Here is a 25,051-nt window from a genome sequence, read left to right on the forward strand (position 1 = left end):
GAAGTGCCCAAATGCTGCCTAGTTTTAGCTTAGAACCTTCACTACTGGGATCCACTAGAAAGTCTTCTCTTCCCAGTTTTACCTCTTATAGGCTAAAGCAAAGTTCTCTCTTGTTCAAGGTCTCCTGGTGCCAAGGACACAGAACCCATCCTGAGCTTCTCTGGTCTCTTGGCTGCACCATGGCAGTGTGGCCTGCTCAAGTTCTAGTCTCCTGTGTTTCCACGTTCAGGTCGCAACAGTCTTCATTCCCTTCGACTCCTCACATGTAGTGTTCCAAAATTCATTCATTTCCCTTCTCTTTTTATTCCTATCATTTCCTTTTCACTCACCCTGAGTCTAAATCCCCCATTGCCTTTCTCTTATTCATCATTTAACTGAATCCTTGACACAATCAATTTCTTAAAATTTAACTCATTTGGACCACAGGGTCGTAGCTCGTCATGTGGAATGTGGTAAAGGCTGAGGCAAGTCACATATGCTCAAGGACATGAACAAACAATGCATAAAAAATATGGCTAATAAGTATATGTATGAGGGACAAGTATTAAAATATAATTGTGTTAAATTTAAGCAGCAATTATTTACAATCTTGCTTCCTCCTCCCCTTTCTGAGAGGAAGGCAGGCTCCTCTGTTGAACTTCCAAGCCTTTGTGTGTTTAATGGGCTAATGGGTAGAGATGTAGAAGGGCAGATATTAAGAGAGTCTGAGCTACAAGATTAAGGGTTACAGAAGAAAACATAGGAGTAAATCTTTGTTATCTTGGATTAGGTGATGGTTTCTTAGATATGACACCAAAGGCACAAGTGACAAAAGAAAAAACATAAATTGGACTCCATAAGAACCAAAAACTTCTGTGCTTCAAAGGATACCACCAAGAAAGTGAAAAGACAATCCATAAAATGGGAGAAAATATTTGCAAATCATATACCTGATAAAAGACTTCTGACCAGAATATATAAAGAACTCTTACAACTCAACAATAAAAAGACATACGAGGCTGGGCACGGTGGCTCACACCCGTAATCCTAACACTTTGGGAGGCCGAGGCAGGAGGATCACGAAGTCAGGAGATAGAGACCATCCTGGCCGACATGGTGAAATCCCGTCTCTACTAAAAATATAAAAATTAGCTGGGCGTGGTAGTGCATGCCTGTAATCCCAGCTACTTGGGAGGCTGAGGCAGGAGAATCGCTTGAACTAGAGAGTCAGAGGTTGCAGTGAGCTGAGATCATGCCACAGCACTCCAGCCTGGCAACAGAGTGAGACTCTGTCTCAAAAAAAAAAAAAAAGACATCCAGTTTAAGACAGGGCAAACAGTATAAATAGGCATTTCTCTGAAGAAGACATACAAGTGTCTAACCAGCACATAAAAAGATGTTCAACATCATTAGAGTCATAAAAATCACAATGAGAAACTACACTCCAGCTGGGATGGATAAAATAAGAAATATAGACAATAACAACTAGCAAATGTTGATGATATGAAGAAACTGGAACCCTGAAACATTGCTGGGGGTATTGTAAAATGGTGCAGCTACTTTGGAAAAGTCTGACAGTTTATCAAAATGTTAAACATAGTGTCATCACATGACCCAGCAACTGCACTCCTGGGTATATACCCAAGAAAAATGAAAACATATGTTCACACTAAAGCTTGTACACAAATGTTCATAACAGCATTATTCACAGTAGCCAAAAAATTGGGCACAATCAAAGCCAGTCACAAAGGACTTTTATGTTGTATGATTCCATTTATATGAAATGTCCAGAATAGGCAAATCCATAGAAATAGAATGTCCTGAAAGGCTAGACGTGGTGGCTCATGCCTGTAATCCCAGCGCTTTGGGAGGCTGAGGCGGGCGGATCACTTGAGGTCAAGAGTTCAAGACCAGCCTGGCCAACATGGTGAAGCCCTGTCTCTACTAAAAATACAAAAATTAGCTGGGTGTTTGTCACCATTTTTGTAAATAAACATGTCTGTATGCATAGAAGAAAATCTGTAACATGCAACAAACTGCTACCAGTGCCTATCTCTGTTGAGTGATTTGGATTATTTTCATTCTTTTTGCTTCAGCTGTATTTTCTAATTTGTATGTAATAAATACGCATTTTGTGCGTAATTTAAGCAATTTTTTTTCTTTTTTTTTGAGACAGGTTCTCACTCTGTCACCGAGGCTGGAGTGCAATGGTGCAATCATGGCTCACTGCAGCCTCAGCCTCCTGGGCTCAAGTGATCCACCTCAGCCTCCTGAGTAGCTAGGACCACAGGTGTGTGCCACCACGCCTGGCTAATTTTTGTATTTTTTGTAGAGACATGGTTTCTCCATGTTGCCAAGGCTGGTCTTGAACTCTTGGGCTCAATTGATCCACCTGCCTTGGCCTTCCAAAGTGCTAGGATTACAAATGTGAGCCACCATGCTGGGCCTAAACAATTTTTTTTCTTTGAGGGGGTTTCTCCTTTCATACATACTAGGTTTCCCCTGGAGTCCTGGCCATAATCCCGAGTCCTGGACTAAAAGGAGCATGGAGAACTTTCTTCCATAGATAGCAGTAATTTTAGGGATGCCTATGGGTTGCAGCCATCACTGACCTTCAATGAGTACCTTTTCTTCCTTTTTAAAGCATTTTCAAGAGGCATTCACAAGTATCACATAAAAGAATGTATGATTCTGCCCACAAAACCATTACTAGGACACACATGCATTACTGTGGAAAAACTGATGTACAGATACAGAATGCAGAAAGCTAACTCTCTAAATCAGAGATGAAGGATACATGAGTGTGGGAGATGATGGAGCCCCTGGCTGGAGGGCACTGACAATTGTATTGTAATGTGATGTTGACATATCTATCTCCCAGACTGGAGCACAGTTCTGAGGTTGGAGACTGCAATACGGTGAACTCTGTGCTTGGAACACAGTAGGTGCCTGGTTATTTGTTGTCGACTTTTCCCATTAAAAGAACCTGAGTTGTTAGTCTTTTTATGATTGAATTATAGGAGTTTTAACATTTATTCTGGATACAAGTCCTCTGTCAGATATACGCCTCACGAATATCTTCTCTCAGCCTGTGGCTTGTCCCTGTTTTCTTAACTGTGTTTTTTCATAAATAGGTTTTAATTTATTAAATTTAACTTGATCAATTTATCAGTTTGTTTCTCTATGGTTGAATCTCTCTGTATCCTAAGAAATCTTTACCTGTCCTAAGACCATAAAGAAATGTACCTATGTTTTCTTCTAAAAGCTGTATAGTTTTAGCTTTCACATTTAGGTTGTATTGAATCCTACTTTAACTGTCAAGCTCTTTCACTGATTGATTTCATTTTATTTTATACTTTTGTATCTCAGAGAAGATCTTACTCCTTTCTGATCTCCACACAACCAAGAGAAAGGCCCAGCAATGGCTCCTCCATAGATGATTCCAATTCAGCCATCTAAGGGGAAGTTCTCCAGGCATCTCATGAGATTTTGTACTCATGCTTTGCCCACCCCGTTCACATTTACTTACAAGGCACTTTTTATGTATGTCATATCTTACTGATCCTTACATCAACTTACCAAAGGAGGCAGAGCCATCTTCATTTTTAAAAATAAGGAATTATTTTTATATTTACAAAATTTTAAAAAATGTTATATAATATAAAATTTTTTAAAAAATTTTATATATATAAAATTTTAAAAATAATTATACACCCAGAAAAATGAAATGACTTGCCCAAGACCACTCAGTGAATAAATAACAGAATTAAGATGAGACTCAGGAATCCTAATTTTTGACCTTTTTTCTTGATCAGTTAAGAATATAATGAGAGTAGACCTAGCATGGGGGTTCATGCCTGTAATCCCAGCACTTTGGGAGGCCGAGGCAGGTGGATCATGAGGTCAAGAGATTGAGAACATTCTGGCCAACATGGTGAAACCCTGTCTCTGCTGCAAATACAAATATTAGCTGGGTGTGGTGGCGCGCTCCTGTACTCCCAGCTACTTGGGAGGCTGAGGCAGGAGAATCACTTGAACCCAGGAGGCAGAGGTTGCAGTGAGCTGAGATCGTGCCACTGCACTCCAGCCTGGGCGACAAAGCGAGACTCCATCTTAAAAAAAAAAAAAAAAGAGAGTAAACTGTACATACGACACCACAGAGAACATTTACTGAGAGAGTATCTCAGGCTCCTTTCCTGGGAGTGACTTTTTCTACATCAAGACAAGTGGCCCATCCCCTCTAATGAAGGTGAAGAGAAAACACTGAGCTGGAAGAGCTCATTTCAGACTTTTTCTGCCCTGACAAATGGAGAGACATGGAAGATGAGGATGGGGAAGAAACAGAGGATCCAGAATAAGAAGAGAAGACAGCTCTTTCAGAAGATGAGCCCTCTAGCTATGCCTACCAGGTAGAGTGGAATGGTGGGCTCAGCCAGTATAAAGTTATGAGGTCTGCTCTCCAAAATCAGGAAAAGCTTTCTATGAGAGCCCTTTTCCTGGCCCTTGTCCCAAATGGGTGTCTCTTGTCCTATTATAATACTATAAGTGATTATTTATTAAACACTTATATGCCATTAATTTACATATATCATCTCTAAATGTACGGTAACATTTTTAAGTAGGCATAATCCTTCCCATTGTAAAGATGAGAAAACCAAAGCTTAGAGTGTGTAAGTAGTTTGTCCACATTTACACATCTGAGATGGGATTCAATCTCAGGTCTGCCCAATTTGTAATTATTTCCACTACAACGGCCTTCCAAAGAAAATGATCGGGGCCACACCCTCTTCCTAAAGTCCTTGCAATTACTCTGCTCCCAGAGCAGCTGCTTCCTACCTGTCCTGGGTAGACCCACATTTCAGCCTCCATTTACACAGGTTATGTCTACCTGCCTCTCTATTCTATGAACCTACAGTCCCTTTCATACTGTCCCCAGGCTATGATAACACTTGTCAATCCCACCTCCTGCCCCAGTTCCCAGCCCTCATCTCCCTGCCCCATTCATGGTCTCAAGGCTCATTTTTCCCTGCTCTTGTGGTTCACATTCCTAGACACTTCCTGGGAACAAATACACTCCCATAACTATCCAGTGTATTCCTCAACCATATATTTGCACAACATGGCACTACTGTCTCCTATTATCCTATGTTTTTGAACTCTCTACCAAGGTGGTTATTAGAAATGGGAATTTTTTTACAATTCTTTTTTACAGACGGAGTCTAGCTTTGTTGCTTAGGCTAGAGTAGAGTGATGCTATCATAGCTCACTGCAGCTTGAACTCCTGGGCTCAAGTGATCCTCCCACCTCAGCCTCCTTAGTAGCTGGGACTACAGGTGCACACCACAATGCCTGGCTAATTTTTAAATTTTTTTGTAGAGACAGGGTTTCGCCATGTTGCCCAGGCTGGTCTCAACTCCTAGGCTCAAGTGATCCTCCCACCCCAGCCTCTCAAAGTGCTGGCATTACAGGTGTGGAAATGGGAATTTAGGAAACTCTTTCTACCTGCTCAGCAATGGAGCAACTCTGGGCAGGAAAACCCCAGAAGGAAGGTTTACTCTAGCTTTGGTCATCAGTGTCTTTCTGCTAGTCATAGAACCCCCTCCCTCTTTTTTGGCCTTCTGAATAAAGATGGGGAACACAATGGTCTTCAATTGGTCTTCTCTAGCAACCTGACCTTGACTTGAGATCCTGATAACGTGCCTCTGTAGGACTGGTAACCCTTTTCCTGACTGGTCCTCTCCCGGGTGGGATCAAAGGGAGAAGGGCAGGAGGGTAGATTTCGGAGGGTTAGCTTATGCTTAGGTCTCTTCTTGAAGGCTTATTGTAACAGATCAGGTGCCCTAGGCATTACAATGACTGTCCCTGCCCCTGCCATACACTGTGGGGCACCCTGGTCAATGTTTTCTTACTCCACCCTTACCTGGAGCCTGGTGGCTCCCATAGCACCAGAAGATGTGGTATGTGTGTCTATGTGCATGTATAGCTGTGTGTGTGTGTGTATGTATGTATGTATGTGTGTGGAGAGAAAGGTTTCCCAGCCCTCCTCTTGAAAGCTGCGTGGATCCTTGCATGTTCTCCATCATAAACTTACAGTAGCTGTAGGGGTGTCTCCTCCCATTAAGCCTTTGTTTCTAGATCTGACTCCCCCATCCCTGACCCATACTAGAAGCTTCATTAGAAATGCCCAAAAAGGAAGGATGAGATCTGCTTCTTGACAGAATAGCATAAATGGCATTAGCCCAAGCCTTGGCTTTTCCCCATCTCTGCACCATAGCCCAAATGTATGCAATGAGCTTGTCTAATGCTTGTGCTCCCGCACGTTCCCCCCTTTATACCCCCCACACCACCCCCCTCTCCCTTTTGGAAAGACAAAGCCAACCCTCAGAAACCAGGGCCCAAATGTGCTGATCGGTATCCTAGCATCTCTGCCCTGCCCCTCCCCCAGCTCCCTGAGCCATACCTCTGTCAGGAGCCTTGAGCTGGACCCCTGATGCGTCTGTCCCTTTTGCACTCCGACCAAGCTCTACCCCGACAGTTCCAGCTGAGACACTGTTCCACGGGACCACACAGGGGAACTGGACCGATTTCCTAAGATCTGATTTCTGCTAATACAATGGCATCGTTGCTAATGCAGGGAGGCTGCGCAATCCCAGCCCCAGTCTCCGTGCTGCTGCCGCGGCTGCTGGTGCTGCGGTGACGTTGCTGCTAAGGGAAGGGGGAAGGGAAAGGAGCAGGCGGGCCCACAGCACAGCCACTCAGCCTCCCTCCCTTCCAGTCCCTGTGGGCCCTTTAGCCTAGGGAAGGGGGAGGGTAGAGAAAGGAGCCAGCCACAGAGGGCAGTCAGTGCTGGAAGATGGAGAACTCTCAAGACAGCAAAGGAAAAATGGGGAGAGTTGTGTCTAGCTCCTCTTTTGTCCTTAGACATCTCAGGGAAGATGTCTGGGCAGAGCCTTGGAGCTTCCTTCCTTTCTTCCTTCTGTAGGCTCCTCCTTTTATATCTTAACCAGAAACCTCTCCCTCCTCTTTTTGCCCATTGTGAATGACTCTCTGTTTTCCAGCTTTTTCCTCTAACCAGGATTCCAGACTAGCCTCAGGGTGGGGCAGTCAGCCTGGGAGGGGATTCCTGAAGCCCAGAAGGGAGGCTGCAGGGACCAGTCACCATTCTGCCAGCAGTAACTCGAACTCAGTCCTGGTGGATGGCCCACGAGTCTTAGCACTGGCCTTCCTAGAGAGACAGGGTGGTAGGCAAGCTTCTGTACACTGGGTGGTGGTAAGTCTTAAGGACCATGGAGGCTGCAGGCCCTCTTCCTAATACGGTATTCAATTCAGTTCCCTGGGTCTTCAGAGGTCTACTCGCTGTGGCTGAAGTAGAACTGGCCCCTCTCACATACATCAGTTCTTGGTCAGTGCTCAGCTGGGTCCAGCTGGGTTTGTATGAAGGCAAAATCCCTCTAGCCAGGCTGAGAGGCCAGGAAGCTTATCTTCCCAGGGAAAGGAAGGCAGGGAACAGGGAGTGGTCTCTCCTAGGCCACAGAAAAATTTCAGTTCTGCCTGGAGACCTACAGAGTCCTCTGCTCCTTCCCTGCTCCACCCTGGTCAGGTTCTGGGCCAATTCTGTGGGAATAAGGAAAAAAGGGAGAAACTGCAGCTAGAGCCAGTTGTATAGAAAGTAGCGGTGAGGTCTCCGTCCACTTTGTGCCACTGCTCCCTGCTGCTACGCTTGAACACAGAGATAGTCTCAAGCAGGGCTTGGTCCCCAAACACTAGCCCTGCCTAGGGCTTCTCCCAAGGTGACTACTATCTGGACTCCACAGCCATGCCCTTGGATTTCAGGTCCTTAGAAAGAAGCCTCTGGAGGCTGGCCAAGACCATAACAGCTATCCCTCAGGATCCGGAAGAGATGTAACTTTTCTTTTCCTTTCTTGTTTCTCCTATTCCCTATGACACCCATGTGTCCACTGACACCATGCTGAGCAGAGTCAATTGTAGAGAGAAGAACAAAAACACACAAAGACACAAAGACCCATCTCCAGCCTTGACTTGTTTGAGCAGCCATGGCCCCTTCATCCTATAAAGCAAGAAACAGTGAGGAAGAGAAGGAAGGAGGGAGGCTGCTGTTCATAGCCAACAATTAGCGGTCCTCTCAAGGAGGCTGAAAGGTGAGGAAATGGTGTCACTATGCTTTCCTCTCGCCTAGCTGATACCACAAAGCGGGGTTGGATAAGCATCTGTAGGTTAGGGCAAAGTCAATCTTCATGACCAAGCGTTTGGAGTTCGAGCTTCTTACCATGAGAGCTCTGGGCCCAGGGTCTTTGACTCTGAAATTTCTGTGAGGCTAAGTCATGCATTGTGCTGGACAGCCAGTGTTTCCAGTTGCCTATGGAAGGTGGCAGCCCTCAGACCTCTAGTGCTTGGCTTAATTCACTACATCACAGACAACCTTGCCACTTACTTCCTAACCACTACTGCCAAAGATCTAGGGCTTTTGAGGAAAGATCAAATTATTTTCCAGCCAGAAACAAAACACAAATACTGATACATTATAAACCTCGGCCACCTCCCAACTAGTCTCCCCACTTGCAATTTACTTTTTAGTACTACCAGATTCATCTCCCTAAAGCACCACCTTTCTTCAACATGCCACTCCTCCTGCCCCTTTTAATGGTTTCTCATTACCCAGAGAATCAAGTTGAGCCTCCTCATTTTGGCTTTAGAGGTCATCCATCTCGGCTATTTTTTTTTTTTTTTTTTGAGTTTCACTCTTGTCATCCAGGCTGGAGTGCAGTGGCGCGATCTCGGCTCACTGCAACCTTTGTCTCCCAGGATCAAGTGATTCTCCTGTCTCAGCCTCCGGAGTAGCTGGGATTACAGGCACCCGCCACCATGCCCCGGCTAAGCTTTTTATTTTTAGAAGAGACGGGGTTTCGCCATGTTGGCCAGGCTGGTTTTGAACTCCTGACCTCAGGTGATCCACCCGCCTCGGCCTCCCAAAGTGCTGGGATTACAGGTGTGAGCCACCATGCCCGGCCTCGACTGTCTACTCCACTCAACCTTGCCTTCCCATCATGCAGTCCTTGAAACATGTTTCAGAAGCTCATTTCCACTCTGCTGCATTTGTTCATTCAGACTCTCCTTCCTGTTACACTTGGCCCTGTTCAAAATTATCCAAACCTACCAGGCCCAGAGCAACTCCTCCATCAAGTCTTCTCTGATTACCCCAGAGCCAGAAATAATCTGTGCTCTGAACCAGTGGTTGCAGGTTGTTGATTTTACAGACAAGAAAACAACTTCCACAAAAAATGGGGATCAATATTGGACTGCCAATTTCTTATGCTGTCAAGTGGCGTCATTACAAAAAACTTTACACCAATGATCATCATTTTATAAGAAAAAGCATACTGTACTTTTCTCATTGCATTGCATATTGATGGCAAACTTCATCAGCAACTAGCATCGGTCCCTGAGAAGTTTTGATTAAGGAAATCATGTCACTTAACATGGTTATTGTTCTTTTTTGCATATCTGCCTTAACATCTCTTCTAGACTGCAAGGTCGGAGTTACAGTCATCTGTGCATCTCCATCATCCAGTATGTAAGACAATATCATTTTTATTTTGTATTTCCCGTAAAACCTAGCATACTGCTTGGCATGTAGAAGGTGTCTTATGCTTGGCATATGGAAGTCTTGTTGAACAAGTATAATCTAAAGAGAGATGCTCGGCCGGGCACGATGGCTCATACCTGTAATCCCAGCACTTTCAGAGGCCGAGGCGGGCGGATCACGAGGTCAGGAGATTGAGACCATCCTGGCTAACACGGTGAAACCCCGTCTCTACTGAAAATACAAAAAAAAAATTAGCTGGGCGTGGTGGCCAACGCCTGTAGTCCCAGCTACTCGAGAGGCTGAGGCAGGAGAATGGTGTGAACCCAGGAGATGGGGCTTGCAGTGAGCCAAGATGGCGCCACTGAACTCCAGCCTGGGCTACAGAGCAAGACTCCGTCTCAAAAAAAAAAAAAAAAAAAGAGATGCTCCTTATGTGTAAATCAGAATAAGCGGTGGGTAGACTTGACTCAATAGGCTTGGAAGAGAAGACTCTGTTTTCTATGTGAAAAAAAAAAATCTATTAAAAAGAAGCTTAGGCGGCCGGGCACAGTGGCTAATGCCTACAATCCCAGCACTTTGGGGGGCCGAAGTGGGCAGATCACCTGAGGTCAGGAGTTCAAGACCAGCCTGGCCAACATGGTGAAACCTTGTCTCTACTAAAAATACAAAAATTAGCCGGGTGTGGTGGTGGGCACCTGTAACCCCAGCTATTCCGGAGGCTGAGGCAGGAGAATTGCTTGAACCCAGGAGATGGAGGTTGCAGTGAGCCAAGATTGCACCATTGCACTCCACCCTGGGCAACAGGAGTGACACTCCATCTCTAAAAAAAAGAAGCTTAGGCAACAAAGAAGTAATTCTTCATAACCTAGGGTTAGGCAACACATTCTTAGACATGATATCAAAAATACAAGTGACAAAAGAAAAAAAACAGAAAAACTTTGACTTCCTGCTGGCAAAATGAAAAAATAAAAAAATAACAAACTGCCTTCATAAAAATTTAAAACTTTTGTTCTTCAAAGGACACAATCAAGATAGTCAAAAGACAACCTACAGAATGTGAGAAAATTTGCAGGTCATATATCTGATAAGGGATTTCTATCCAGAATATATTTAAAAACCCTTACAACTCAGTAATAAAAAGACGATCCAATTTTTAAGTGGGCAAAGGGGGCCGGGCATGGTGGCTCACACCTGTAATCCCAGAGCTTTGGGAGGCCAAGGCGGGCAGATCACTTGAGGTCAGGAGTTCGAGACCAGCCTGGCCAACATGGCAAAACCTGTCTCTACCAAAAAAATATAAAAATTAGCTGGGTGTGATGGTGCACACCTGTAATCCCAGCTACTCAGGAGGCTAAGGCACAAGAGGTGCTTGAACCTGGGAAGCAGAGGTTGCAGTGAGCTGAGATCGCACCCCTGCACTCCAGCCTGGGTGACAGAGTGAGAACCTGTCTCAAAAAAGTAAATAAGTAAATAAATAAATAAAAATGGGCAAAGGATGTGTGTGTGTGTGTGTGTGTGTATCATTTGTAGAGATGGGGGTCTCTCTATGTTGCCTGGGCTGGTCCAAAACTCCTGAGCTCAAGTGATCCTCCTGCTTCGGCTACCCAAAGTGCTGGGATTACAGGCATGAGCCACCATGCCTCGCTGAGCAAAGGATTTGAATAAACATTTCCCCAAAGAAGACACACAAATGGTCAACAAGTACTTATATAAACAAATGCTTAACATCATTAATCATTAGGCAGTACAAATCAAAACTAAAGTGAGATACTACTTGACCCCACTAGAATGGCTAAAATAAAAAAAGGCAGGCAATCACACATGTTGACAATGATGTATAGAAATTGGAACCCTCACACATTGCTGGGGGCACTGTAAAATGGTGTAACTACTTTGGAAAACAGTTCTGGCAGTTTCTCAAAAGTTAAAGAGTTACCATATGACCCCAGCAATTCTGCTTCTAGGTATATACCTATGAGAAACAAAAAACATCCACACAGAAGCTTGTATATGAGTATTCCTGGTAGCATTATTCGTAATAGTCAAAAACTAGGAGCAACCAAAATGTTCATCAACAGAAGAAGGGATAAATAAAAGGTGGTACACACAATGAATTATTATTGAGCAATAAAAGGGAATGAAGTCCTGATAAGTGCTCCAACATGGATGAACCTTGAAAACATGCTAGGTGAAAGAAGAAGCACAGAAGGTCACATATTGTTTCATTCCATTTACATGATATGTCCAGACAAGGCAAATCTATAGAGACAAAAAGTAGATCAGTGGCTGCCAGAGGCTGGAGAGGCAGAGAGATGGGGAGTGCCTGCTAATGGGTGTGGGGTTTCTTTTGGGAATGATTAAATGTTCCAAAATTAGACTACAGTCATAGTTGCACAACTCTGTGAATATACTAAAACAATTGAATTGTATACTTTAAATGGTGAAATGTGTGGTATGTCAATTATATTTCAATAAAGCTGTTAAAAACAGTGGCAGTTGCTGTAGGAGCTTGAGTGGTGTTGCTCAGCTCCACAGAGGCTGAAGTCTTTGAGAACCCCGTAACTGCGGGTATGGGTGAGATGTGGAATGTCAGGGTATCAGAAAGCAGAGGCTATCACTGCATGTCAATCCCAAGGATGTCATAGTCCTCTCTTTCTTTTTTCAACACCAAATTCTTCTTCTTTTTTTTTTGAGACAGAGCCTCGCTCTGTCACCCAGGCTGGAGTGCAGTGGCACAATCTCGGCTCACTGCAACCTCTGCCTCCTGGGTTCAAGCGATTCTCGTGCCTCAGCCTCTCGAATAGCTGGGATTACAGGCATGCACCACTATGCTTGGCTAATTTTTGTATTTTTTAGTAGAGATGGGGTTTTGCCATGTTGCCCAGGCTGGTCTCGAACTCCTGAGCTTAAGCGATCTGCTCACCTAGGCCTCCCAAAGTGCTAGGATTACAGGCGTGAGCCACCACACCCAGCCTCGACACCAAAATTCCTTAACAAATGGACTCTTAAAATTCTCTCTCCACTCTCTCCTTGTTTCCTAACCACCAGAAATCTTTTTTCTAATAACATTTGACCTGTGTGAAGCAGTTATAATTTTTAACTTATAATATTGGAATCATCCAACACTATCAGCAGTCATCCTTTCCTATTCAACTCCTCTTTTCTCTTTGGCTTTTTTTTTTTTTTTTTTTTTTTTTTTTGAGACATTTAAGACAGTTTCGCTCTGTCACCCAGGCTGGAATGCAGTGGCTGATCTTAGCTCACTGTAACCTCCACCTCCCAGGTTAAAGTGATTCTCGTTCCTCAGCCTCCCAAGTAACTGGGATTACAGGTGCATGCCACCACACCCAGCTATATTTTTGTGGTTTTGGTAGAGACGGGGTTTCACCATGTTGGCCAGGCTGGTCTTGAACTCCTGAGCTCAAGTGATCTGCCCACCTCGGCCTTGCAAAGTGCTGAGATTATAGGCATGTGCCATCACGCCCAGCCCCTTTTGTCTTCTATAAACCAATCCTCCTAGTTCTACTTCTTAGATAATTCTTTCTTCGTTGTTTAATAAAACAATACCTGGCCCATATTTAAATGCAAATTTACAGCAAGGTTCAGATCTGAAGACTTTTCAATCTGAACAGTCTTTAGTACTTCCCAATACCTTTGCTGTTGATTTCCAAATCTTACATTCTTCCTGAACTTCCAGAATCAAATCTCCAATAGCCTATCAGATACTTATTATTACCTCAAATTCAACACATCTAAAACCAAATCGATTTTTTAAATTTCAAATTAGGTCTCTTTGGACTGCCTGTAACACAAACTTGAAAATAAAAGAATCATCTGGACTCTCTTTACATTCAGACAATTACCAAGTCATGCTGGCTCTTCCTTCCAATTGACTTAATTTCGGGCATTGACTTAATTTCTTATGTTTTATTTTGTTTTGTTTTGTTTTTAGACAGAGTCTTGCTCTGTCGCCCAGGCTGGAGTGCAGTGGCATGATCTCTGCTCACTGCAAGCTCTGCCTCCCGGGTTCACGCCATTCTCCTGCCTCAGTCTCCTGCGTAGCTGGGACTACGGGCGCCCGACACCACGCCTGGCTAATTTTTTTGTATTTTTAGTAGAGACGGGGTTTCACTGTGTTAGCCAGGATGGTCTCAATCTCCTGACCTCGTGATCCGCCCGCCTCGGCCTCCCAAAGTGCTGGGATTACAGGCGTGAGCCACCGCGCCCAGCCCAATAATTTCTTGTTTTTACTATGTTTCTGCTACTATGCTAAACACTTACTTACATTATCTCATTTAATCCATATAACCACTCTCTAAGCTAGGTGTTATTATCCTTACTTCATGAATGAGAAATCTGAGGCTCAGGGATATTAATCTTCCCAATGTAACTCAGTCAGTAAATGTCTAAGCTGGGACTCAGATAAAGACCTGTCTGATTCCAGAGTCAGTATTCTTAACCACTTCCTCTATTGCCTCTCCAGTTCCTATCCCTACTCTATCCTCCAAATTCAGGCCTGTATTTTACCTCTCCTCTGAATTATATAGTCTTCTAACTAGTTTCTTATCTTCATTGTCTCTTGGTTCCCAGCTATCACATATACAGGCACAAGGGTAATCTCCTCAACTTCCTTCAACAAGTCACTCTACTGCTAAAACATCTTCAGTGGCTCCCTGCTGTCTACAGGATAAATCCAAATTCTTTTTTTTTTTTTTTGAGATGGAGTCTTGCTCTGTTGCCCAGGCTGGAGTGCAGTGGTGCAATCTCGGCCCACTGCAAGCTCTGCTTCCCAGGTTCATGCCATTCTCCTGCCTCAGCCTCCCGGGTAGCTGGGACTACAAGTGCCAGCCACCACGCCCGGCTAATTTTTTTGTATTTTTTAGTGAAGACGGGGTTTCACCGCGTTAGCCAGGATGGTCTCGATCTCCTGACCTCGTGATCCACCCGCCTCGGCCTCCCAAAGTGCTGGGATTTCAGGTGTGAGCTACTGCACCCGGCCCCAAATTCTTTAATGTGGCGTTCAAAGTTCCTTTCTACCGGCCAGGTGCAGTGGCTCACACTTGTAATCCCAGCACTTTGGGAGGCTGAGGCAGGCAGATCACTTGAGGTCAGGAGTTCAAGACCAGCCTGGCCAACATGGTGAAACTCTGTCTCTACAAAAATACAAAAATCAGCCAGGTGTGGTGGTGTGTGTGTGTAATCCCAGCTGCTTGGGAGGCTGAGGCAGGAGAATCGCATGAACCCAGGAGGCAGAGGTTGCAGTGAGCAGAGATCGCACCACTGTACTCCAGCCTGGGCGACAGAGTGAGACCCAGTCTCATAAAAAATAAGAACAAAAAACAACCAAAACCCCCCCAAAATTCCTTTCTACCTATCCAACCCCATTCCCATCACATGCCGAATATACTCTGAGTTTTGGCTTTACTCACTGGGAAGATATCTGGAATGTTTTCCCCATTCCCTCCCACCCTTCATTTTAAGGATGTGGCTCAAATTCTACCATATCTGGAAGCTTTTCTTTATCATGGAAATCCTTCTCCTATACTTCTTCAATACCAATTATACATACTACTCATTTGGTATCAAGACTTGGCCATTTTATTATCTCTTGATGACAGTACACTTCTAGATGGTGGAGCTGTGTCTTATACATTGGTAGGTAATTCTGAGCACAGGGCCTTGGCACATAGTGGAGGACCAATGATGTTTGATAAAGCTACTGAATGGCTGGCCGGGTAGGGTGGCTCACACCTGTAATCCCAGCATTTTGGGAGGCTGAGGTGGGCGGATTGCTTGAGCTTATGAGTTGAGACCAGCCTCGGCAACATGGTGAAACCCCGTCTCTACAAAAAATACAAAAATTAGCTGGGTGTGCTGGTGTGCACTGTAGTCCTAGCTACTTGGGAGACTGAGGTGGAAGGAAGGCTTGAGGCCGGGGGGCAGAGGTTGCGGTGAGTGGAGATTGTGCCACTGCCCTCAAGCCTGGACAACAAAACAAGGCCCAGTCTCAAAAACAAACAAAAACAAAGCTACTCAATGGATGGCAAGCACAGCAGGCTAAATGGAGCCCAGCTGGCTTTGAGAAGGTCAGCCTCTTCTGAGAACAGCATATTTGATGAAGAAGAAGAAGAAGGTAAGGAAGAAGAAAAACTGAAAGCTGAGCCTTAGTAAAGTGCTTAGTAAATAAATCTTTAATGCCAAGATCTTAAACCCTTCATTACACGCCATGCTCATTCTGAGGATGGAAACATGACTAAGCAGGTATGTCTTCAGTCAGTACATTCCCTCCCATTTATAGCCACAGTCATGACCCTGGAGCAAAGGCTGTAAAGGCTGCAAAGTGCCAGCCTGACTGTCATATCTAGTATGTCAATAGGTTTACATGGCTTGCACAGTAAAAATGCCATCATAAACATTAGCAAAGGCTGCAAAGTGACAGACTGACTGTCACATCTAGTATGTCAATAGGTTTTATGTGCTTTGCATAGTAAAAATGCCACCGTAAACATTTTGGAGATTTCTAGAAAAAAATCTAGATTTCCAGCTTGTCTTGCTTGAAAAAAACCAAAAGAACTGGCTACACTAGGCCTTCATTCCTACATGATTAACAATCAGCTGGAGCTGAGAAGTGGTTCCCTTCATTGGATGAGCACGTGACCTTCAGTTTGCCGTATTCCCACCACTCCTCATGGCAGCTTCACTGGTTCATTTTACTTATTTGCATTATTTGTCTGGCTCCTATAAGCCATCTGAGTTTGCAGCTCTTGCCCCAGAATAACAGTTATGCATTTTCTTTATATCTCTACCCTCCTTGATTTGCCTCATATTTCCCCAATGATGTTCACTGCAATATTACTTGCAACACAGAAAAATTGAGAATATTCTAAATATCCAATGAAAAAATGGCTAGTGAGCTACCCATGTAATGGAATATAACAGAACCATTAATATTGGGTATACGAGGTATACTCAATGGTATCGAAAAAGTCTTTTAAGCTAATTTATTTATTTTTTGTTTTCTTTATTAAACTTTTAAAAATTCTTTTTTTTAAAATTTTTTTTTAAAGATAGGGGTCTCATTATGTTGGCCAGGTCTGTCTTGAATTCCTGGCCTCAAGTGAGCCTCCCACTTTGGTTTCCCCAACTGCTGGGATTACAGGTGTGAGACACCATGCCCGACCCTTTTAAGCTAATTTAAAAAGTAAAATATCAGTGCTTTGAGAGACTGAGGAGGGAAGACTGCTTGAGCCTAGAAGTTCAAGACCAGCCTGGGCAATAAAGCAAGACACTGTCAACACAAAAATTTAAAAATTAGCTGGATGTGGTGGCACATGCCTATGGTCCTAGCTACTTGGGAGGCTAAGGTAGCAGGCTGACTTGAACCCAGAAATTTTGGGCTCCAGTGAGCTATGATAGTGTCACTGCACTCCAGCCTGGGTGACAGAGCGAAACTCCATCTCAAAAAAAAAAAAGGGTATCAAATCGCATAAAGAGAATTCTGCTTTCCACATTATGGTAATCAAGACATTACAGGGCCCCTTTCACTGCAAAATATGAGAAATATGAGATCCTGTATAATATATATATATATATATATTTTTTTTTTAAAGGAATAGGGTCTTACTCTGTCACCCAGGCTGGAGTGCAGTGGCCCAATCACAGCCCGCTGCAAACTTGAGCTGGCCTCAAGCAATTCTCCTGCCTCAGCCCCCACAAGTAGGTTGGACTACGAGCATGTGCCACCATGCCTGGCTAATGTTTAAATTTTTTGTAGACATGGCATCTTGCTATGTTGCCCAGGCTGATCTTGAACTTCCAGCCTCAAGGAATCCTCCTGCCTCAGCCTTCTAAAGTGCTAGGATTATAGGCATGAGCCACAGTGCCTGGGCAATATATACTTTTAAAAGCATTTCAGGTCTCTCAGTATATAGGAGACATCTCTGTGACTACTCTACCCAATTCCCCAAAAAGGGAAAAATTCATGAGCTATGCAGTAAGCAAGGGGGAGGACCAGGGTTCCTTGTGGGCCAATTCCCAGAGCATCACTGCAGCCAAGATGACCATACTTGAGCCACTGGAAAGGTGAGGGAGCTAAACCTGAGAGTTCTGCATTAAGCAGAAACAGGGAAGCCTGAAGGAAGTTCATCATGATCCACAGTAGGTGGTGTTCCACAGCTTTTGGTAGAAGCAGATATGAATCTTCTCTGGGGGAAAATATTTCCCAACCTAAGTCAACAAAGAATTTTCAAAATTAAAGAGCAACAAAAATTAGTTTATAATTAATGATCACAAAGATGCCATGAGCAAATAACAGAGAAAACAATAAATAATATATTTAGATTGCGAGAACTTCAGATACCAAAAATGTCAGTTACAGAATATAAATCAGCTATGTGTGAAATGTTTTAAAATAAAAGATAAATCTCAAAGGTAAGTGAGTGGCAATGAATTATTAGAAATAACCAGGCAGATCTGGAAAAGAACGAAATATGTTTAGAAGTTAGAAACATAATTATTAAAATAAAATAATTATTAAAATAAAATAAAAACTCAGCCAGGTGCAGTGACTTACACCTGTAATCCCAGCACTTTGGGAGGCTGAGGCAGGAGGATTGCTTGAGGCCAGGAATTTGGTAAGAGCCTGGGCACCATAGCAAGACTCTGTCGCTAGATACATACACAAGTACATATATATGCAAGCAAGCAAGCAGAGTGTGGTGGTGCACACCTGTAGTCCCAGCTACTTAGAAGGCTGAAGTTAGAGGACTGCTTGAGCCTGGGAGATTGAGGCTAAAGTGAGCCATGAAAGCACTACTGCACTCCAGCCTGAGTGACACAGTGAGACCTTGTCTCAAAAAAGAGAAAAAAAAAAAAAAAAATGAAAGGACAAATTTAACAGCAGAAAAGACAAAGTCGAAGTGAGAATTAGTGAACTAGAAGATCAATCTGAAGAAATCACATAGAATACAGCACAAAAACACAAAGGAACAGAAAAGTGAATGAGAAGTTAAGAGAGAAGATAGAATGAAAATGTTTAATATACTTATAATCAGAATCTTTGGTAGAGAATCAAGGAGAGGTAATATTTGAGGAGACAATGACAGATAGTATTTCAGAAGTTATTAGAAAACATGAATCCATGGATTTAGGAAGTAAAACTATCTCAGGATAAAGAATATCAGTAACAAGTATCTAAACTGTACATCAGTAAAAATTTTTTGTGTGGCTTTTATTTTGAGACAGGCTTTTATTTTGTTTTGAGCCTTTTGCCCAGGCTGCAGTGGCACCATCCTAGCTCACTGCAACCTTGAACTCCTGGGCTCAAGTGATCTTCCTGCCTTAGCCTCCCAAAGCTCTGGAATTACAGGCATGAGCCACTGTACCCCACCAAGTAAAATCTGAATGCAATAAATTTAATAGTTACAAGATGAGGTAATATCTGTTTGAGTGTTGTGTAATCCTAGGCCAGTTATCTTGCCTTTCCCTGCCCCCATTTCCTGTAGAATGGTGATGAAAATACCACCAACATTAAGTGAATTAATACTATAAAGCACTTAAACTGTGCCTGACATACAGTAAATACCCAGTAAGTGTAATACTATTATCAAGTGATAAGATGTTGGTTAATATCCAAAACCCCCACAAAGGAGATTACACAACTCTGACCAAAATAGGACGGTAACCTTGGAGAAACATGAAAAGACTGGATATGGATACCTTTCCCCACTCCTCAATCCCAGCATCCTCCAGAACTCAGTAGTGGTCTGGGCAGCTTTCATAAGCAATAGAGAGATCCAGGAGTGCTCAAAATAAAGCAGGCATGAATATAAACATTGGTTACTGAGTCTTCCTGTGCCTGGACCAGGCTACTTTATGGGGAGTTGAAGGCTAGGGGGAAACATATGCCCCCTACTATAGATCTGAACAGTGGTCTATTCAAAACAGTACGTGAAAGTGCTCTGTAAACTGACCATTTTATAGAAATATAAAGCACTGTTAAAATGCTAGGAACTCACTCTGCATGGCCACCACCCAAGTAGTTGGGACTACAGGCATGTGCCATCATGCCCAGCTAATTTTTGTATTTCTTTTCTTTTTTTTGGTAGATAGGGTTTCATGTTGCCCAGGTTGGTCTCAAACTCCTAAGCTCAAGCAATTCGCCCACCTAGGCCTCACAAAATGCTGGGGTTACAGGCAGAAGCCACCACACCTGGCCTAAAAAATATGTTTGAAAGCTGGCTGAGGCTTGCTGGAGTGCAGTGGTGTGATCTCGGCTCACTGCAACCTCCACCTCCTGGGTTCAAGCAATTCTCCTGCCTCAACCTCCCGAGTAGCTGCGACTGCAGGAGTGCGCCTCCACGCCAGGCTAATTTTTGTATTTTTAGTAGAGACGGGGTTTTGCCATGTAGGCCAGGCTGATCTTGAACTCCTGGCCTCAGGTGATCCGCCTGCCTCGGCCTCCCACAGTGCTGGGATTACAGGCATGAGCCACCATGCTTGACCAAAAATTCTTTTTAAAGGAAAAAAAGAATTGGTTGGTTAAAGTTGGTTAAAGTTTGTAGAAGAAGTAATTAGACGCCCAGGCCCCACCAACAACCCTACACTGTCAGGAGACCACTGGTCTCCTGCTCCTCAGGATTACTGGAGATTTATTTCTGGAGAACTTTGAGTGGAACTGCATTCGACTCAGGAAAACAAGGCATGGAAGAAAGCAGGATGAGAGGCCAATCTGAAAACTGAGGGGTTAAGTGAAAATCTCCAAAGAATTGCTAGACTTCTTCCTTCTATTTCAGGATAATACCAACAGCCAGACTTATTTATCCCACCCTACCCCTGGTAGATTATTTCTCTGCAGAAACTGAACTACCTCAGAGAAAAGAATGTCAAATTCTCTGGGGGTTTCTCCACACAAAAAAAGGCTAGCCTGTTGCACCTGCCCACCAGACAAGTTTGCCAGTTGATATATCTTTCCACTCTCACAGAACCTCCAGTGTTTTTAAATGGCTCATTTTTAAATCAGTAGCCAAGGGATCACCAGACATTTTTTTTTTTTTTTTTTGAGATGAAGTCTCGCTCTGTCCCCCAGGCTGGAGTGCAGTGGTGCGATCTTGGCTCACTGCAAGCTCCGCCTCCCGGGTTCACGCCATTCTCCTGCCTCAGCCTCCCGAGTAGCTGGGACTACAGGCGCCCACCACCACGACCGGCTAATTTTTTGTATTTTTAGTAGAGACGGGGTTTCACCGTGTTACCCAGGATGGTCTCGATCTCCTGACCTCGTGATCCGCCCATCTCGGCCTCCCAAAGTGCTGGGATTACAGGCGTGAGACACTGCGCCCGGCCTGGGATTACCAGACTTTTGAGGACAGCCTCCAACAGAAAACAAAGAGTACAACAAAAACATAAAATAGGAGTCTGGGAGAAACACACAATGCAGAACAAAACAAGACAAAACCCAACACGAGGTCATTTTGTCACTTTATTGATGATGCTAATTTTGAACTAGTCCCTTGTTAAGATAGTGTCTGTCAGGTTTCTCCATTGTAAAGTTATCATTTTCTCCTCTAATTAATAAGCAATCTATGGAAAGATTACTTTTAGATTAGATAAATAACCTGTTCCCAACAAACTTTCATCCAATCATTTTAGCATCCATTGATGAGTTTCATCTGAATCAGTTATTTACTATGATGGTTGAAAAATGACAGGTTTGTTTTGTTTTGTTTGAGGCAGAGTCACACCCTGTTGCCCAGGCTGGAGTGCAGTGGTGCAATCTTGGCTCACTGCAACCTCCGTCTCCCACAGCCTCCCGAGGAGCTGGGATTACAGGCGTGTGCCTCATGCCTAGCTAATTTTTTATATTTTTAGCAGAGACAGGTTTCACCATGTTGGCCAGGCTGGTCTCAAACTCCTGGCCTCAAGTGATCCACCCACCTCAGCCTCCCAAAGTGCTGGGATTACAGGCATGAGCCACTGCGCCTGGCCAAAAAATGACAATTTTCTATTATTCCTTCTACATTTATTCGTTGGCATTCTAACATAATAAAGATTTCCCTTTTCCTTCCTTTCTTAATTTATTGATTTAGTATAAATATGGACCCCTGGATTTTAAAAAGTCAGTGGATCATAATCCATTACTGATTTTGATGTTCAGACTGCCCCAGATTTGGCACTATTTGGCATAAATTTTTATTTAATTTTTTTTTTATTTTTTGAGATAGAGTCTCCCTCTGTTGCCCAGGCTGGAATGCAGTGGCCCTATCTCGGCTCACTGCAACCTCCGCTTCCTGGACTCAAGCCATCCTTCCACCTCAGCCTCCTGAGTAGCTGGGACTACAGGCACGCACCACCATGCCTGGCTAATTTTTGTATTTTTTGTAGAGACAAGGTTTCACCATGCTGCCCAGGCTGGTCTCAAACTCCTGGACTCAAGGATCCAGCCACCTCAGCCTCCCAAAGTGCTGAGATTATAGGCATAAGCCACCACGCCCAGCCACTATTTGGCTTTTTTTTTCATTGTGTAAGACCTTTATTGCTGTGTATGAATTTTTAAAAGCTAACTACTTATTTTGGAATAATTTACAGTTATAAAAAGTTGCAAAGATAGTTCAGAGTTCCTGTATGTCTTTCAACCAGTTTTCCTAATGTTACCATCTTATATAATCAAGGTACATTTGTTAAAACAAAGCAATTAACATTGAGTACATTACAATTAACTGAACTTGCAGACTTTATTTGAATGTGGCTACTTTTTTCACTTATGTCCTGTTATTTAGCTTTATAAAAAACAAAACATTATAATTTTATAAAACATACAAGCTAATTAAAAACAAAGCCACCCTCACAAAAGATATGCAGATGTATAATGCAGGCTGCAGATAAACAGTTTAGATGTTGTTAATAAGTATAGCTTAGCAGAGAAAAGTTTTACATTTCCCACAATCAAGACAATGAGTAGTTTTGGGAACTGTCCAGAAGGTAATTTTTAGCAAAAGTAAGCAGTACTAATCAATAGACAGGACTATATGATTTTAGTACACCTCTATGCCTGGTCTTCCCAATAATCACTCTGCTGACCTTTCACCTCAGTACACCAGGGACAGAGGTGGATTGAAATCATACAAATCTTTGGAAATCAACAGAAGGTACTTTTGTTTGTGCTGACTTACTTGGGTATCCTCTCCAACAGCGACAACCTCAGTTAGGGTAATTCCTTTTGGCTAAGTTTTCACCTCAGACTGCGTGACTGATTCCAGTAGCAAAGGTCAGAAATGCTCAAACCATAACAAATCAAAATAAGTTATTACATACTGTACTCTATTCTCTGATTTAGAATTATCCTGAGGCTATCAATTAATATCATCTTGTGAGCCAATTAATCAAGCAAGCAATCAAGCCACAAGCATCTACCGTACTCTTCCTGTGTATAAGGAGCTATGCTGGATGTTCAGGGGTAACAGCCCAATTTGAGGGGCTCATAATTCTGTTCAAATAATTGCCAATATGCCTCTGGAGAAGGCCAGAACAGCAAAAAGAAAGTTTCAGGATGTAAGGGTTAGAGCAATGCTTTTAATTTTTTAGCCCCAATACATAAAACAGCTACCCTGGTTGAAGCAGATGAGGCCTAATGCCCCGTGCACTTCAATTCCCTTTCCTTACTGTGGGGGCCCCAGAGGCACCTCCAGGGGATACTAGGAAAAGGCAGAACTGACCATGGTTTGTTGGGAGTTAGAGATATGGGGAGTGAAATAATTAACTGACAGAAACATCTCTCTTTTTTCATGCCTCCCAAATCAAATGTTTGTAAATAGATGCTGATTAACTTCACTAATAGCAAACCTAACTTCCCAGAACAGAAATAAACTTTGTACATGAATTTGGAAAGTCAGCTTGCATAACTACCCTCCATCCTTGCCATGAGATTAGATAGAGGCTCTGAGTTTCCTATAGGACAAGTACTTCTCTGTGAAATGTGTGAGAGAGGCTCAAAGAATTTGGAGATTTCAGAACTGGTGGTAACAGTGATTCCTGTGGGTGTCTAGGACTGAACTGTAAAGAGAGAATAAACAAGTTGTTAGATGCTGAGAGCACCTGGCTATGGCATCAGGAGTCTGATTCTATAAATGGAATAGCAGCCAACGCCCAGGAGGTCACCTGTCTTTCCTCCAAGTAGAGTGTAGCTGCTGCTAGCTGAGGAGCCCGCTGTTTCTAACTCGTATCATGTTATTTTGGACTCCAAGTGAGGCCAGACAGCATGCTGGGAGTGTGTTGGAAGGGGCCTAGCCTGAAGGGCTGTCCCAGACACACCAGTTGCTGCCTTATTAGGCTTTCTTAATATAGAGTCCTCTTTTGAAGCACAGAACTTGGTTTGCTTTTGGCTTCTCACATATGTTGTAGAAAAGTTCAGCTAAACGTCCACCCCCAAAAAGTCAAAGACAAACATTCCAGAAGAGGCTTGGCTCTGAAGTAGAATGGGCTTAGCAGCCTAAAAGGTAAAAGGCCCCAAGCGCCCAAGGCTCCAATTCAATAAATGGAGACTGCAGCATTGGGAAAGTATACCCAGGAAAAGAATAAGCTAAAGCCGTTGAACCTCACTGAGCTGAAAGGGTTGCTTTTCTTTATTCCATTAAAATCTGATGATAATAAACCTAGCTTTGCCCCTAGGGTCTCTATGCTCAAAAGGGATTCAATCTAGAAAACAAAAAATTATTTTCTTCTGCTGATCCAGCCAGCAAAAGTATACACCTTTCTCCATTAGGCCAACACATTTGATTCCCTCCTTAGCTCAACTTGTAGCACCTGTTGGGAAGCAGCGGGCTCAATCAGATGACCTCTTAAGGTCCTTTTCAGGTCTAATTATAACCTAAGCCAAATTAAAACCTGGAGCCCAAGGGAAGGTTCCTATGCAGTGTGTTAAAAAAATGACCTCCTGCATTCCAACATGAATACAAATACACATAAACACACCTATACTCCCAGGTGCCTGGCTTCTAACTGCTAGCTGTAAGTCTCTAGAGATTGGGAATTTGTTGTAAACCCTATTTCTTTTGAGGATGTATTGGGGGAGAGAGAAAGACTATAGGGAATAAGGAAAGATTTGGCTCCTACCTTGACAGACAGAGTTCTTCAGATGAGGCGATGGAGACAGCAGCAGTGAGTAAGGCCCACAGGCTAAAGCCTCTCAATGCTAGGTGTAGGTGAGCAGCAAGGGAGCAGGAAGCCACCAAGACCAGAGACAGTGTACGAGGGGTGGATGCTGAAAGCCCCAGCACAGACTGCTTTGCTTGGAGGATGGCCCTCAAGTGTGTATTTGCAGGAGCAAGTTAGCTGGAACAAAAAAGGCCCCTATGCTGCTCTTTGACTGCTCAGCGTGGTCAGTCCTTTGGCTGTATGGGCAGCCCTCTGGCTATTCCTTTTAGCTCCTGGGCTTCAGGAGGCAAAAATCGAAGTGTACTCTGCTCCCCCACCCCA

At 43.5% G+C, this 25,051-nt stretch overlaps 1 protein-coding gene across 3 annotated transcripts in view; it reads right to left on the reverse strand.

Moving 5' to 3' along the window:
* RUSC2 (RUN and SH3 domain containing 2) overlaps positions 1-25,051 on the reverse strand; it is a 72,114-nt gene that overhangs the window by 16,273 nt on the left and 30,790 nt on the right. Inside the window, exon 1 of one of the 3 annotated variants that reach the window (XM_055293803.1) lies at positions 6,440-6,915. The exons of the other annotated variants lie outside the window; for them this stretch is intronic. The gene's annotated coding sequence lies outside the window, so the exon portion shown is untranslated. Of the gene's footprint in view, positions 1-6,439; positions 6,916-25,051 lie in introns of those variants that run through there. 3 annotated transcript variants of the gene reach the window in all.

This window comes from Symphalangus syndactylus, chromosome 9 (assembly GCF_028878055.3).
Source record: "Symphalangus syndactylus isolate Jambi chromosome 9, NHGRI_mSymSyn1-v2.1_pri, whole genome shotgun sequence".
Lineage (NCBI taxonomy): Eukaryota > Metazoa > Chordata > Mammalia > Primates > Hylobatidae > Symphalangus > Symphalangus syndactylus.